This window comes from Orcinus orca, chromosome 4 (assembly GCF_937001465.1).
Source record: "Orcinus orca chromosome 4, mOrcOrc1.1, whole genome shotgun sequence".
NCBI classification, from domain to species: domain Eukaryota; kingdom Metazoa; phylum Chordata; class Mammalia; order Artiodactyla; family Delphinidae; genus Orcinus; species Orcinus orca.
In genome coordinates, this window is record NC_064562.1 from 83,676,278 (window position 1) to 83,694,347 (window position 18,070).

General features: G+C 38.5%; 1 protein-coding gene across 11 annotated transcripts in view; it reads left to right on the forward strand.

Annotated features, from left to right (window-relative positions):
• The window catches only part of TEC (tec protein tyrosine kinase), a 155,414-nt gene that overhangs the window by 37,749 nt on the left and 99,595 nt on the right, over nucleotides 1-18,070 (forward strand). Inside the window, exon 1 of one of the 11 annotated variants that reach the window (XM_033425480.2) lies at nucleotides 11,721-11,822. The exons of 9 other annotated variants lie outside the window; for them this stretch is intronic. The gene's annotated coding sequence lies outside the window, so the exon portion shown is untranslated. Of the gene's footprint in view, nucleotides 1-11,720; nucleotides 11,823-17,801; nucleotides 18,029-18,070 lie in introns of those variants that run through there. One more of the 11 variants, XM_033425481.2, reaches the window with a different exon arrangement.

Below are 18,070 nucleotides of genomic sequence, written 5' to 3' on the forward strand. Positions count from 1 at the left end.
ATAGGACTATTGCACATTTTAATTTCTTAGTGATTAATAGTAACACTACAAAAAATAAGTTAAAATGATAACACTAGGAGGAAACACTTACATGGCTCTTAAGTGCCAAGTACTCTTCTGAGTGCTTTATGTGTACGAACTCATTTAATGAAATGAAATACTGAGTGGGGGGTGCAGTTTTTTTTTTTTTTTTTAAATAAATTTATTTACTTATTTTTGGCTATGTTGGGTCTTTGTTGCTGTGTGCGGGCTTTCTCTAGTTGCAGCCAGCAGGGACTACTCTTCATGGCGGTGTGCGGGCTTCTCATTGCGGTGGCTTCTCTTGTTGCGGAGCATGGGCTCTAGGTGCACAGGCTCAGTAGTTGTGACTCGCAGGCTCTAGAGCGCAGGCTCAGTAGTTGTGGTGCACGGGCTTAGTTGCTCTGCAGCATGTGGGATCTTCCCGGGCCAGGGCTCGAACCCATATCCGCTGTGTTGGCAGGCGGATTCTTCTCAACTGCTGCACCTCCAGGGAAGCCCGGGGGTGCAGTTTTAAAAGTTAAAGGACTGTGTGATTGTGTGTTTGTGTGTGTGAAACCTTACCTTCTGAATGACATTGAGAAAAAAAGCAACCCATAATTTTAGCCTTGAGTTCTTAAAAAATTGCTATGGTGAGTTGTTAGTTTTTAAAAATTAAGATGCTGATAACAGTATTAATGAACAAAGAGAGAGAGGTAATATTTGTCAACTCAGCTTTTTTGGACTCTGATATTTATATTATCAGTAGAGAGGTTTGGACCTAGTGATTTCTAATTATTGGAGTGCCCAGCTCTCATTTTCTGTAATCAAATAACCTGAATATGAATAACCTGGGTACACCCCTGTCCTCTGTGTGGCATTTGAGAAGGATGTTTCAGGGGAGGGCTCTTTAAGGCATTAGAGAGAAAGCCCACTGGAGTGTAAGCTCCAAAAAGGCAGGGCCTGTGTTTTCCTTTGCACTGTTGTATCTCTGTCACAGCGCTTGGTATACAGTAGATTTTAAACAACCTTATTTGGTTGAAAAATGAATGAACAAACAAACACAAGGCTGGAAAGGAATCATTTTGGATTTTGATTTCTTTTTGATAGTGGAAATAGCATTCTCTCCTTTGAGAGTATGTGTGCATATTTGGATGGGAATGGGGGAGAGGAAGGATTACTGAAATAGAATATATTTAAATGAATAGAAGCTGTTTTTACTGTTTGTTTTTCTTCAAACTCACCTTGCATTTCATGAGGCTGAGCCTTTGCTCCACTATCTTCCTTGGGTGACAACTAACTCAGCCTTTACCCAGCTCAGACATCATCTTCTCTGATTATCTTTCCACCTTCTACCTCTGGGCAGAGCCGAAGCTTGTATCCATCTGTGGTGTAGCACTTATCATGTGGTTAATGACATCATTAGCTTCTGTCATATATGTCCTTTCTCCTAGGCTGTGGACACCTTACTGGATGTGCCTTATGCTTTATTTTGTGTCCCAGAACCTGATAACATCTGGCACTTAGCAGATGCTCAGTTAACAGTTGTTGAATGTGTAGATGTGTATCAGTTCAGAACAAAGGTATGGCAAAACCAACTGACTGTGCTTTCCTGTTTGCTGTTTTTAAGAAACTTTACATGCATTTTTCTGATTTACACCTCATGATACTCCTTTAAGGTTGGTATCATTATCCTCATTTTATAGGTAAGGAAATAGTCTCAGAGGAGTTAAGTAACTTGCATGAAGTTATACAGCTAGTAAATGGCAGAGCTAAGATTTAGAGCCAGGTCAGTCAGACTCAAAAGTTCAGGTTCCTGTAGGCAAAACATTCTCTGACATAAATCGTAGAAATGTTTTCTTAGGTTGTTCTCCCAAGGCAATAGAAATAAAAGCAAAAATAAACAAATGAGACCTTACCAAACTTATAAGCTTTTACACAGCAAAAGAAACTGTAAACAAAATGAAAAGACAACCTATGGACTGGGAGAAAATATTTAGAAACAATGTGACCAACAAGGGTTTAATTTCCAAAATATACAAACAGCTTATACAATTCAGTAACAAAAACCAAACAACCCAATCAAAAAATGGGCAGAAGACCTAGACATTTCTCCAGAGAAGACATTCAGATGGCCCATAGGCACATGAAAAGATGCTCAATATCACTAATTATCAGGGAAATGCAGATCAAAACTACAATGAGACATTACCTCACACTGTTCATAATGGCCATCATTAAAAAGTCCACAAACAATAAGTGCTGGAGAGGGTGTGGAGAAAAGGGAACCCTCCTACACTGTTGGTGGGAATGTAAATTGGTGAAGCCACTATGGAAAACGGCATGGAGGTTTCTTGAAAAACTAAAAAGAGAGTTACCATATGATACAGCAATCCCACTCCTGGGCATGTATCTGGAGAAAACCGTAATTCGAAAAGATACATGCACCCCAATGTTCATAGCAGCATTATTCACAATAGCCAAGACATGGAAGCAACCTAAATGTCCATTGACAGATGAATGGATAAAGAAGATGTGGTACATATATACAATGGAATATTACTCAGCTATAAAAAAGAATGAAATAATGTCATTTGAAGCAACATGATGGACCTAGAGATTATCATACTAAGTGAAATAAATCAGACAGAGAAAGACAAATATCATATGATATGACTTATATGTGGAATCTAAAATATCATACACGTGATCTTATTTATAAAACAAAAAGAGACTCACAGACATAGAAGACAAGCTTATGGTTACCAAAGGGGAAAGGGGGTGGGGGAGGGATAAATTAGGAGTTTGGGATTAGCAGATACAAACTACTATGTATACAATAGATAAGCAACAAGATCCTACTGTATAGGACAGGGAACTATATTCAATATCTTGTAATAACCTATAATGGAAAAGAATCTGTATATGTATAACTGAATCACTTTCTTCCACACATGAAACTAACACAACATTGTAAATCAACTATACTTCAATTAAAAAAAAAAAGTTCAGGTTCCTTCTACTAAATCATGCTGCTTAGCCAGAAGTTCTAACGTAAGCAGTTGGTGAAATAAGGTAACGGAGGGTGACATAGGGAAAGGAATCTTTAGTATAATGTTTAAAGAACCATTGTTTATGTCATTTGCAGCTCTGTCAGGGAACATATTAAAATTTTGAGAGTTAACATGTCAAAGGTATAGGCCTGCCTTCTAGATGGTTGAATTTTCTGTGTTTAATACCGTAGTAGTATAGGGAACAGGTGGGTTTCTAAAATGTTGAGCTACATAGAATTTTAGGGCTAAAGACTAGGTTAGAGCTCATCAGCTTCAGTGCATTAATCTTAGAGATGAAATCATAGGGTCTCAGAGTTTGTGAGTTTTGCTTTCCGTTGCATTGTCAGCTAAGGGCAGAGAAGGTTCTTCTATACCCTGAGGCTCACTTTTACATGTTAACAAGAGATTCGGAATAGTGGCGGACAAAGACCTGTCACATTGAAGAGATAGCACAGGAGAGCTTGGAGGAAACACCGTCAGTTCTCAACATCAGAGATGTGTGGGTCGCTGGGTTGAGTAACCTCTGAGCTGCCAGCCCCGTCAGAAAAAAGAACCTCGTGCATAGGGCAGAATTAATCCTCAGGAACATTTCAGAGGAGAAAAAGATCCTGTTAGTTTTTTGTTGATTTATGGTTCAAAGACAAAGACCATGCTGATTTGAAAGGCAGATGGATGTACTTTTGAAAAAGATTTTTCCTGCAAGTCTGTCCAGTGACAATAAGAGAAACTAAATATGGTGAGAGGGCTGAAGTAGATGCTTCCGTTACCTTTGAGGTTTGGTTTCTGAAGTAAATACCATTGAGGCTTAAATAAAGGGAAATCATTAAGCCATCTAATACTTATTGCATACATATTGCGTTTCAGGCAGTGTACCAGTTGCTAGATCATGCCAAATATTATACTTTCTTTTGCTTGGTTTGTGTTAAGACAGAGTATTCAGAGGGGGAAAAATACTTGGAAATATGCTTTTGAGAAATTGCTGTGGAACAGAATGGATATTTATATGTCTGTATAACATGTATACACACACATAGATATTAACTAATTTATTCTGTGTGGCTATCTAAATATCAGTATTCTTATTTACGTAAAGTTGATTTTTTACAATTTCACACAGCACTGGAAAAAATTGGACATCTATTTTATAGAATATAATTTTTCAAATGGAATTTTCAGACACACTGAAATATGCAATCATCTGTTGGCAAAACATGATATTAAGATTTAATGCTTGGGGGACTTCTCTGGTGGCACAGTGGTTAAGAATCTGCCTGCCAATGCAGGGGACACGGGTTTGAGCCCTGGTCTGGGAAGATCCCACGTGCCGCGGGGCAACTAAGCCGTGCGCAGCAACTACTGAGCCTGCGCTCTAGAGCCCGCGAGCCACAACTATTGAGTCCGCGTGCCAAAACTACTGAAGCCCGCGCACCTAGAGCCTGTGCTCTGCAACAAGATAAGCCACTGCAATGAGAAGCCTGCGCACCGCAGCGAAGAGTAGCCCCCGCTCTCTGCGACTAGAGAAAGCCCGCGCACAGCAACAAAGACCCAACACAGCCAAAAATGAATAAATAAATGAATAAATTTAAAAAAAGAGTTTATGCTTGGATATCACCCCCAAAGGAGAACTGTCTAGAGTCAAAATCTTTGTATGGTTAGGGGATGCTTATGTGTGGGAAACATTTGTTTTGGAGAAGGTAGTTGAAAGTAATAGGATGATGGTGAAATGAAAGTTCACTACCAAACTTAAGGTAGATAGCTAGTGGGAAGCAGCCGCATAGCACAGGGATACCAGCTCGGTGCTTTGTGACCGCCTGGAGGGGTGGGTAGGGAGGGTGGGAGGGAGGAAGATGCAAGAGGGAAGAGATATGGGAACATATGTATACGTATAACTGATTCACTTTGTTATAAAGCAGAAAGTAACACACCACTGTAAAGCAATTATACCCCAATAAAGATGTTAAAAAAAAAGAATAAAAAAAAATACTAGATTTGAATTCAAGCTGTTGACAAATTCTGGGAGTTTCATGAAACCATTTCTTAATTCTTTAACACCTAGAATGGCCTTGTTTCTTTCCAAAGATTTGTACCATGTGTATAGAATAAACGTTTTTCCCCATGCAAATGTATTTTTAATTCTATAATTGAATCCATATTGGCACATTATTCTAGTTAAAATTTATTTTAATTTCAGCCATGTACTTGGAATGCATTTCGTATGTAAAGTGAAGAATATATATAGTTAAAAGAGTCATTCTTCTGTAACTAAGGCTACTGCTTTTCTGTTTAACTTCTTTTCTACACTAACAAAATATGCAAAATTAAAACTCATAGTGGAGAGCCAGTATAAAACTTCTGAACATACAGATGGCCAACAAACACATTTGTCAACAGCTTGAATTGCAAAGATGCTCAACATCACTAATTATTAGAGAAGTGCAAATCAAAACTACAATGAGGTATCACCTCACACTGGTCAGAATGGCCATCATGAAAAAAATCTACAAACAGTAAATACTGGAGAGGGTGTGGAGAAAAGGGAACCCTCATGCATTGTTGGTGGGAATGTAAATTGATGCAGCCACTGAGGAGAACAGTATGGAGAGTCCTTAAAAAACTAAAAATAGAACTACCGTATGACCCAGCAATCCCACCACTGGGCATATACCCTGAGAAAAGCATAATTCAAAAAGACACGTGCACCCCAATGTTCATGCAGCACTATTTACAATAGGACATGGAAGCAACCTAAATGTCCATTAACAGAGGAATAGATACAGATGTGGTACATATATACAATGGAATATTACTCAGCTATAAAAAGGAATGAAATTGGGTCATTTGTAGAGACATGCATGGACCTAGAGACTGCCATACAGAGTGAAGTAAGTCAGAAAGAGAAAAACGAATATCATATATTAACGCATATATGTGGAATCTGAAAGAAATGGTATAGACGATCTTATTTACAAAGCAGAAATAGAGACACGGACGTAGAGAACAAACGTATGGATACCAAGGGGGAAAGGGGAGTGGGATGAATTGGGAGATTGGGATTGACATATATACACTATTGATACTATGTATAAAATAGATAACTAATGAGAACCTACTATATAGCACAGGGAACTCTACTCCATGCTCTGTGGTGACCTAAATAAGAAGGAAATCCAAAAAAGAGGGGATATATGTATACGTATAGCTGATTCACTTTATTATACAGTATAAAGTAACACAATATTGTAAAGCAACTATACTCCAATAAAAAAAAATTCTCAGAATGACAGAGTGAACACATGCCATTTAAAAACTTTTATTTCCTTTTTATGATTCAGATTAAAATCAAGCAACTTTTAAGAAAGAAAATTTTCATATATATTATACATGGAAGTGATTATACAGACCAGAATATTAACATCTACCTTTATTCATGTGTTGGTGTATCTCTAGCCATCTGTCAGAATTCTCTTTATATGTCATATCCACATTGAAGTGGCCCACCATACTTCGAAGAGGGGTAATTGTTACCTCTTTAGTGATTACATGTTAGTGATTTTTAGGGGCTATTAGTGTTCCAGAACACTTTGTCCATATCACTTTTATAGCCCTCAACAGCTTGTATTGTAGCTCTTTGTTTTTAAGTCACTTTTCCCTGTGCCACTCTAGAGCAAAGATCATGCCTTGCTCATTTTTGTAACCACCTCAATGCCTCATGCATCATGGCTATGCAATAAATGCCAGAATGAATGATTATATATGAATGTCTGAAACTACTCCTGTGAACAGATTGGTTCGTGAACTGAACATGGTGAAAAGATGGATGAGTGAAGAAATGAATGAGGAAACATTTAAGGGAAGGAAGAGAGTTGACAGGGATTAGAGATGAATGAAATGAGAATGAGGTGGTCAAGAATGATGTAGTATATTAATTATATGTCCCAGTTATCTACTGTTGTGTGACAAACTACCTTAAACTTACAGGCACACAACAACAACCATTTTATCACACTCGTGGATTCTGTAGGCTAAGAATTGGACAGGGCACAGTGGGAATGTCTACTCCACAATATCTGTGCTCTTGGAAAACTTGCTACCTGGGAGCAACTTGGACAATTAAGGGCTGGAATCATCTGAGAGTTTTTCTCAGTCATATATCTGTCTCCTGGGCTGGGATGATTTGAAGGCTGGGCTCAGCAGGAATTCTGCACTAGAACAGCTATATGTGGCTTCTGCATTTGGCAGAAGCTTCTCTCAGTATGGTGGCTAGGTTCCAAGAAGGACTGTTCCAAGAATGAGAAGTCCAAAAGAACAAGGGAGGAGGTACTTGGCCTTTTTGGGCTTAGCCTCAGAGATTACATAGTATCCCTTCTGCTGTACTATATTAGTTGAAGGAATCAAAATCCCACTCAGATTCAAGGGGAGGAGTGTCAGTGAATTTGCATCTGTTTTAAAAAAGAGCAGCATTACGTATTATAGATGGTCCAGATGATGATGATGGGTAGAGCAAAGAACAGGGAAGTACATTGTCAGTTTACTTCATTAGGGATAGGGTATATGAAAAAGGCCCAGTTCCATTCTTTGGTGTGTAGCTGTCCAGTTTTCCCGACACCATTTATTGAAGAGACTGTCTTTTCCCCCATTGTATATTCTTGCCTCTTTTGTTGTATGAGCATAGGTTTATCTGGGGACTGTCTATTCTGTTCCACTGATTCCAGTGCCATACAGTTTTGATTACCATAAGTTTGTAGTATAGTTTGAAATCACAGAGTGTTATGCTTCCAGCTTTGTTATTCTCTGTTAAAATTGTTTTGGGTATTTGGGGTCATTTGTGGTTCCATACAAATTTTAGGATTATTTGTTTTAGTTCTGTGAAAAATGCCATTGATATTTCAATAGGGATTACATTGAATCTCTAGATTGCTTTGGGTAGTATGGACATCTAAATGGTATTGATCCTTCCAATCCATGAGCATGGTATATCTTTCCATTTATTTGTGTTGTCTTCAGTTTCTTTCCTCACTGTCTTATAGTTTTCAGAGTGTAGGTCTTTCATCTCATTGGTTAAATTTATTCCAGTTGTAAATGGGATTATTTGCTTCATTTCTCTTTCTGATGGTTTGTTATTAGTATATAGAAATGCAGCAGATTTATTTATATTACTTTTCTTATACCATATTCAAAAATAAACTCAAAATGGATTAAAGACTTGAATGTAAAACCTGAAACTGTAAAACTCCTAGAACATATAGGCAGTAATCTCTTTGACATCAGTCTTAGTAATATCTTTTTGGATATGTTGCTAGGGCAACAAAAGCAAAAATAAACAAATGGGACTACATCAAACTAAGCCTTTGCACAGCAAAAGAAACAACCAACAAAACAAAAAGACAGCCCACTGAATGGGAGAAGATATTTGCAAATGATATATTTGATAAGGGGTTAATATCCAAAGAACTCCTACAACTCAATATCAAAAAAACAAACAGCCTGGTTAAAATATGGGCGGAGGATCTGAATAAACATTTTTCCAAAGAAGACATAAAACAGACATAGGAAAAGATGCTTGATACCACTAATCACCAGGGAAATGCAAATCAAATTGTATACAATGAGGTATCACCTCACACCTGTTAGATTGGCTATTACCAAAAAGACAAGAAACAACAAATGTTGTCAAGGATGTGGAGGAAAGGGAGCCCTTGTGCCCTGTTGGTGGAAATGTAAATTGGTGCAGTATAGAAAACTATATGGAGGTTCCTCAAAAAATTAAAAATAGAACTACCATATGATCCAGCAATTCAACTTATGGATATTTATCTGAAGAGAATGAAAACACTAACTCGAAAAGATATATACCCCTCAGTGTTCATTGCAGCATTATTTACAATAGCCAAGATATGCAAGCAACTTAAGTGTTCTTTGATAGATGAGTGGATAAAGAAGGTGTGGTATATATGTGCAACGGAATACTACTTGGCCATAAAAAAGAATGAAATCTTGCCATTTGCAGCAACAGGGATGGACCTGGAGGGTATTATGAAATAAGTCAGACAGAGAAAAATAAGTGAAATAAATCAGACAGGGAAAAACAAATACTATATGATGTAACTTATTTGTGGAATCTACACAGCAAAACAAATAGACAAACAAAAACAAAACAGAAATAGACTCATAGGTACAGAGAACAAACTGGTGGTTGCCAGAGGGGAGGTGGGTAGGAGGATGGGTAAAATAGGTGAAGAGGATTAAGAGGTACAGTCTTCCAGCTATAAAGCAAATAAGACATGGGGAAGTAACATACAGTATAAGGAATATAGTTAGTAATACTGTAATAACTTGCTGACAGATAGTAACTAGAATTTTGTGATAATCATTTCATAATGTATAAAAATATTGGATCACTGTGTTGTACACCTGAAACTAATATATTGTGTGCTAATTATAATCCCATAAAAAAAGGTCACTGGACATCTTCCACAGTAATTAGATCATGGCTTATATTCATACTTTTTAAAAGTAAATTTATTTATTTTATTTTATTTATTTTTTGCCATGTTGGGTCCTCGTTGCTGCGTGTGGGCTTTCTTTAGTTGTGGTGAGCGGGGGCTACTCTTCGTTGCGGTGCGCGGGCTTCTCATTGTGGTGTTTTCTCTTGCTGTGGAGCATGGGCTCTAGGCATGCAGGCTTCAGTACTTGTGGTGCACGGGCTCAGTAGCTGTGGCCTGCAGGCTTTAGAGCTCAGGTTCAGTAGTTGTGGCGCACGGGCTTAGGTGCTCTGCGGCATGTGGGATCTTCCCGGACCAGAGCTCAAATCCATGTCCCCTGCATTGGCAGGCGGATTCTTAACCGCTGTGCCACCAGGGAAGCCCCCGTGATACTTTTTGAATGTAGTTTACAATTTTCATTTGTTACAAGTGATGTATGAGAATGTTTAGTATTTTTATCAGTGTATTTTTATTCTTTTAGAGGTCAGGTATGTAACAGCTGGCATTTCAGTTTTGGAAATTTTTCATTAACTGAGCCTCACAAGCCTTAGAAGTAAGGGTAAATAATTCTCTGGTCTAATTTGCCATCTTGTTTTAGTATGCTCTGTAGTTTCAGTTGTGATGCTTACCTTTGGTGAGCTTTCTAATGATTCTTTTATAAAAAGGCTGCAATTTGGTTATACTCACTTTACCTGACTGCCCACTATTCTTTGGTACTTTGTTAGCCTGTACAGAATTTTCTTTTTATTGTGCTTTAGGCTTGAAAGTCTAACTTCTGCTTTCATGAAATTTGAACAGGGGAAAGGAAAGGAAATAGAGGGAAGAAGAGGAGTTATAACAAGGACAAATGTTGCATAGACTGTGGTTTTATTTTTGGAAAATAAAAATAACCACATAACCATAAAAATAACCCAGAAAGCACATATTCCTGTCTGTTGGGGAAGAAATGGTATCACATTACCTTACCATGAAGTTCTGCTGACTCAGGGAATCATTGGGATCATTGGAAGAGCTTCCGTGATGAGCTGGGTAGTGTGGTAATAATATCCTGGAGGAAGGAGAGCCCACCCACCTTTTTCTACTTTTATTTGGCTGCCTTGGTTCTTTTTTTTCCCCCTCTTTCCCTTCTCTTTCTCCTTTCATCTTTTTCTATTCTCTTTCTTACCAGTTCTAAAGGGTTGGATGACAGGGACATGGAAAACCATGCTATTCCCTTAAACATATTTCAAAAGTTTTTATTATGGAAAATTTCAAACACAGACAAAAATAAAGTATAATGAACTCTTCCTGTGTGCCTCACTCAGCTTCAACAGTTATCAACTCATGAATAATTTTGTTTTGTCTGTGCTCCCATATCCCCCTTACCAGGTTATAAAGCAAATCACAGACATTATTTTATCTGTAAATTTTTCAGTATGTATCTCTAAAAGATAAGAACTCTTAAAAGTACAACCACAAGGGCTTCCCTGGTGGTGCAATGGTTGAGAGTCCGCCTGCCGATGCAGGGGACACGGGTTCGTGCCCCGGTCCGGGAAGATCCTACATGCCGCGGAGCGGCTGGGCCCGTGAGCCATGGCCACTGGGCCTGCGCATCCGGACCCTGTGCTCCGCAATGGGAGAGGCCACAACAGTGAGAGGCCCGCGTACCGCAAACAAAACAAAAACAAAACAAACAAACAAAAAAAAGTACAACCACAATACCGTCCTCGCACCAAAAAACTCCAGAACAACCTAAAACTATTTTGTTATCATCAAAATCTTACCACAAACTTAAATATCACCAGTATACAGTTAGTATTCAAGTTGCCACAGTTGTCTCACACATTTCAACTGTCTCATAAGACTTTTAAAGTCTGTTGGTTCCTCCTCAGTCTCACTGTTTTTGTTCTTGAAATTTTTGTTAAAGAAGCTTGCTCATTCTGTAAAAAAACCAAATGCGATAATGACTTGGGTTCTTTATTCCTATTTTGAAAACAATAGGAAAATAATATGTTGACATAGATGAATGTTTCATATTAAAAACAATTTAGATTAATATAGTAAAGGAACACATTTTGGTGTTATTTTGTATATAATTTCCAAGTTACTTTTATGTTTTTTTCTAGTATAGTTGCTGAAAATCACTTTACCTACTTGAGAAACTTGTTATTCATGTCTTGTTTTCACTAGTTGTTTCCTTCTGAATTAGCAAGAAGCAGAAAGAGAAATATTTGCTGTGTATCAGAAATTCCTTCATGGGAGGAGAATTAATGCCAGAATGTTGTCAAAGTGAATCCACTTATGTTTCATAGTAAGTAGTAAAAAACAAAACAAAACAAAAACCAAAAAAAACCAAAAAACAAAAGGACACAAACCCTTATGATTCAGACTTTGTCATGAAAAATAAAGTGAAAATGTTTATTTTATCTCATATATGGCATAATTTAGATTATAATTGTTAACTCTTAGAACAAAGACGCAATCAAATATTAGTTGTTTTCTTGAGATTATTTTTCTGATGAAAATGCATGATAGAAAGTTGTGACAGCCTTTATGTTTAAATTAGCACAGATCTAAAGAGGGCCATTTTTTCCGAAAGCATTAGAAAGCTTTATCAGTTTTTGCAAGGGTGTATCCATGTGGTAGAATAAAGATTAAGTCACTGTAACAAAGAAACCGTCATATGTCATTTCTAAAATAAGATAGAAGTGTGTTAACCTGTCAAAGTAGGGTACCAAGTCTAGGCTGATAGGGCAGCTCTGCTCCATGAAGTCATTCAAGGACTAGGTTCCAAGAGACTAACACATCATGTAAAGCAATTATGCTCCAATAAAGATGTTAAAAAAAAAAAAAAAAAAGAACTAGGTTCCATCTTGTTCCTCCCTTGCTCTTGTCTACAGTGATGTCTTGAATGCATAAAGTTGAGTCTGCCATGTGTGCTTTCTGGCTGGTGGGGAGGTGAAAAATGCCCTAAATCTGGGGAGAGTAGCTTGTCTTTAAGTTGAGGTTGGCCCACGCATCACTTCTGCACACATCCGCTTGGCTTGACCTTAGATGGCCACATGTCACTGCCAAGGAGGCTGGGAAGTATCTCTAGCCCATACGTCCAGGAAGAAGGGAAGAATGGATGAGGGCAGGGGGCAAAAAGCAGTCTGCTTCAGTGTACTTTAGTAATTTAAGTGTAAGTCATTCTTGACACTTGTGTTATTTTATTTTATTTTTACTAGCTAGCTAACTTACTGCAAGATCCTCATTTGCCAGTGGCATTGAGTGTGATGGGAGCAATTCTCCAACTTTATTCTCATTATTGACTTTTTGAAAACCCTTATCTTTTGAGTATTTGAAGTTGATGACTGTTGCATTCCCTTATTCAGTGAGAGAAGCAAAACCTAGTAATGTGGAAGGAATATTTGATTGGGACCTATGTGGTTAATTGATCAGTGAGTAATTTTTATGACAACTTTTGCTTCTCTCTAGAATCACTTAACTATGAATCACCTATAGAGTAAATATATTTGTTGATGCTTTGAGGTATTGTAAGCATATAGGGTGGGGGTCCCCAGAGGAAGAGAACCCAGCCCTTTTAGGCTTAAGCCATTTTGTGACCTAAGCCCGGCCACAATGCTTGCCCTTGCAGAAGAATAGGTCTCAGTAGTTAATGATTTTAAGGGAGCAAAAGAAGGTAAAAACAAACAGCTGTTACCAGGCCAGGGAGATAACTTAACCATAATATATCAGTTTACGATTTCAAAGGTAAGGATTAGCCTGAAGCACATTCTTGAGCTGTTTTGCAGAATGCACACCCTCTTGAGGGTTCAACCACCAGATCAACTGGAACCTAAGGAATGATGATTTCAACCTTTGCTGACCCTTCTGACTTCAGTCAACTAGTGCCTGGACTCTGTCAACCTTTCCCCAATTCTATGCTGAATTCTCTTTGCTCCGGCCCCAATCTTGCTGTTTGGGGAGACACCGCTTTGGGAAATATCCCTGTTGTCCTCTTTACTTGCTGCAAGAAATAAATCCTTCCTTCTGCTCTTTGGTTTGGTTCTGTCTTTTGGCTCAATACCCACCAAGAGGCAAGTCTAGTTTTCGGGTAACAGTATTACCCATGGTTTCTTTTCTCCATCCATTGTTCTTTTTCTCTCTCTTTCTTTTCTCTTCCTCTTTATCAGCCAGGAGGCCCTCAACCACAGTCATAGCCAAGGACCACAGTGGGGACCTTCATTGTGAAACCCAAACTTGTCGTAAAGAGCACATGTTAAATCAATGCATGTACCTGTATTATATGGACAATAAGAAACAACTATCCTTAGTGCAGCACTGCTCAGTCTATTTCCATGTTCACTTGGCCCCCAGTACAGCACTGTAATCACCCACCATTTGGCAGTGGGCTGGATGGGGACCAGGAAAGATGAGATAAGTCAGCTGGCCTCTGTAACTTTTGCCTTTTGACCTTTTGAGTCTTCTCTTATCTAGACCTAGGTTCAATAGGTCACCAGACAAGGCTACTCAAAACTTTGTAGCCTGCTACAATATCAGTTGGTTGAAAGAAGACACAGTCAAGAATTTAATACAGGTTATCCCTGGGTGCCTTTGTTTCATAGGCAAGGAAGACCTGAGGGCTAAAGTGTTACTTTCTTCTAGAGCTACAAAGCTGCCTGATCCTGGAATAGCTCCAATTCATGATAAGTGGGGAGCCTAGAATGTACCCTTTATTCTGATTGAAGTCAGCCTAGCATTTTTTTCTTCTTTGCTTGTGTTTCTGCTACTCAATTCCCCTTTTACAAAATAAAATTGGGGCTTAAGCTGAGAGTATATGTTGCAGAAGAGAGCATGGTAAGATTTGTTCCTATATAGTAGCTACCCATTTTAGGTACTTTTGAATTGAAATATAATCCAGAGGTACTGTTGTCAGGCACACATTTGATTTCTCAAGTAAATGTCAGTCTGATGTTTATTCATGCTAGATTTCTTAAAATTGCAAACAGGCACTAACTTTGTCGTAAACCTATGACAAGATGTGTAATAGGCAATGCGTTCTGATGTATAAATTCCAAAATTGAGGGCTTTAACTAAAGTTTACTAATCTAAGGGCATTAACAAGTATTAGATTGAATTAGATAGTTTTGCTGATTTTGTAGGTAAAATATTGCCGAACATTGGCAATTTCATATGGCTTAACCTAGTAAGGTGAGAATTTCAACAACCTTAAATCACTCTTTGCTCCTTCCTGTAAGGAGTTCATCCTTCTTCTACCCTGATAACTAGGCTGTTTGTTTCTTATTTACTATACCGCTTACCATCCTATCATTTGGTAACTCACAGTCACCTCTGTTCCCTTGATTAAAAATGTTATGAAAGGGTGTATAGAGTAGGCTGGGTAGCCTTAGCAGCCATTTTAAATATATATATATATATATATATATATATATATATATATATATATATAAAAAATATATTTTTTTTCAGGCAGAATTTTTTATGATGAAAAAGAGTTTTTAGATCTTTTGGCTAAAATTGCTAGACCATGAAACTGAGATCCATGAGTCTGGTACTCTGATTTGCAACACTGGGCAGAGAATGTAACTTCCTGGTGGTTTGGGTTTCTCATTGGTAAAACAGTGTTCATTACCTGAACAGTGTCCGTTACCTCCTTCAGAATATTGGTGTTCAAGATAAGCAACAAGAATTTGCTGTGTAGCACAGGGAACTATATTCAATCTCTGGTAATAATCTACAGTGGAAAATAATCTGAAAAAATATACCTGAATTACTTTGCTGTGTACCTGAAACTAACACAATATTGTAAATCAACTATACTTCAATAAAAAAAAAGAATGTTGGTGTTCAAAGACTGTTAAGTTTTTCAAACTTTTAACAATTAGTAGTCAGAGTAAAGAAAAGAGTGTTCTTTTTTTTTTTTAAATAAATTTATCTATTTTTGGCTGTGTTGGGTCTTCGTTGCTGCGTTTGGGCCTTCTCTAGTTGCAGCGGGCGGGGCTACTCTTCATTGCGGTGCGCGGGCTTCTCATTGTGGTGGCTTCTCTTTGTGGTGGGGCACAGGCTCTAGGTGCACGGTCTTCGGTAGTTGTGGCTCACAGGCTTTAGAGCGCAGGCTCAGTAGTTGTGGCGCACGGGCTTAGTTGCTCCGCAGCATGTGGGATCTTCCCGGACCAGGGCTTGAACCTGTGTCCCCTGCATTGACAGGTGGATTCTTAACCACTGCGCCACCAGGGAAGTCCCAAGAAGAGAGTGTTCTTGTGTTCACCTTCAAGGAGACACAGAGAAAAGGGGCTTAACTTGCAGCTACGAGTTTTATTTTAAAAAGATATTTTTAACCCAGAGTTGGTTCCTTTGTGATTCTTATTTCTGAATGGGTCAGTTCTTTTCGGTGTGGAAAATGGCTGGGAGAGTGAGCTGGAGGACTCTGAAATTTTGTTTCATCTTCGTTTTCTACTTTAGAGCATCAAGCCTATTATTTCTCCAGTTTTTTAAAAAAATTAATTAATTATGTATGTATGTATTTTTATTCAAGTATTGTTGATTTACAATGTTTTTGTAAATCTGCTGTCTCCAGTTTTTAAAAAATATTAATTAGAGAGACTGTCTCCAGTTTTTTAAAAGAGACTGTCTCCAGAGAGACTGTGTCCAGTTTTCTTAAAAAATTAATTATGTGTGTATGTATTTTTATTGAAGTATTGTTGATTTACAATGTTGTGTTAGTTTCAGATGTACAGCACAATGATTCAGTTATACATACTTATATATATGTATTTTTTCAGATCCTTTCCTCTTATAGGTTATTACAAAATATTGAGTCTAGTTCCCTGTGCTGTACCGTACATCCTTGTTAGTTATGTATTTTATTTATAGCAGTGTGTATATGTTAATCCCAAACTCCTAATTTATCCCCACCACCTTTCCCCTTTGGTAACCATAAGTTTGTTTTCTATGTCTATGGGTCTATTTCTGTTTGAATATAAATTCATTTGCTCTCTTCAGTTTTTGGTATTGAGAGGTTGGTGTCCGTCTTTTTTTTTTTTTTAACATCTTTATTGGAGTATAATTGCTTTACAATGGTGTGTTAGTTTCTGCTTTATAACAAAGTGAATCAGTTATACATATACATATGTTCCCATATCTCTTCCCTCTTGCGTCTCCCTCCCTCACACCCTCCCTATCCCACCCCTCTAGGTGGTCACAAAGCACCAAGCTGATCTCCCTGTGCTATGCGGCTGCTTCCCACTAGCTATCTGTTTTACATTTGGTAGTGTATATATGTCCATGCCACTCTCTCACTTCGTCCCAGCTTACCCTTCCCCTTCCCCATATCCTCAAGTCCATCCTCTAGTAGGTCTGTGTCTTTATTCCCGTCTTACCCCTAGGTTCTTCATGACCTTTTTTTTCCCCTTATATTCCATATATATGTGTTAGCATATGGTATTTGTTTTTCTCTTTCTGACTTAACTTCATTCTGTATGACCTAACTTCACTCACTACAAATAACTCAATTTCGTTTCTTTTTATGGCTGAGTAATATTCCATTGTATATATGTGCCACATCTTCTTTATCCATTCATCTGTTGATGGACGCTTAGGTTGCTTCCATGTCCTGGCTATTGGAAATAGTGCTGCAATGAACATTGGGGTGCATGTGTCTTTTTGAATTACGGTTTTCTCTGGGTATATGCCCAGTAGTGGGATTGCTGGGTCGTATGGTAGTTCTATTTGTAGTTTTTTTTTTTTTTTTCTGGTACGCGGGCCTGTCACTGTTGTGGCCTCTCCCGTTGTGGAGCACAGGCTCCGGACGCGCAGGCTCAGCGGCCATGGCTCACGGGCCCAGCCACTCCGCAGCATGTGGGATCCTTCTGGACCGGGGCACGAACCCGCATCCCCTGCATCGGCAGGCAGACTCTCAACCACTGCGCCACCAGGGAAGCCCCTATTTGTAGTTTTTTAAGGAGCCTCCATACTGTTCTCCATAGTGGCTGTATCAATTTACATTCCCACCAACAGTGCAAGAGGGTTGCCTTTTCTCCACACCTTCTCCAGCATTTATTGTTTCTAGATTTTTTTGATGATGGCCATTCTGACCGGTGTGAGATGATATCTCATTGTAGTTTTGATTTGCATTTCTCTAATGATTAATGATTGTGTGGTGTTTTCTTAATAAGTTCTCTCCCACATCTCAGTAACCTTGTGGTATTTACCTCCATATTTTATGAATGAAGGAAACTGATGATATTCACAGGTTAAGCTGTTGTAAAGTAACTTTCCAGAAAATGGAGGGCCTGATTGGATGACGGGAGTTCAGTAATAGGGAGTTGCAAGGGTGTTTCCGAGATGTCGGGTTGGGCGTGAAGATGGTAGACTTCCTCACTGGCAGTATCAAGTTCCCGGCTGTGCTCTTCACGTGACTCCTGTTGCCTCTGTGGTTTGATACACAATGACTTCTTGTCAGGGTGTGGTGGAGGGCAGGGAAGAAAGGGCTGTTGTCCATTCAACTTGTCTCAGGTAAGAATGTTCAGGCCTTTTCTGAGTATCTTTGGTTTTCAG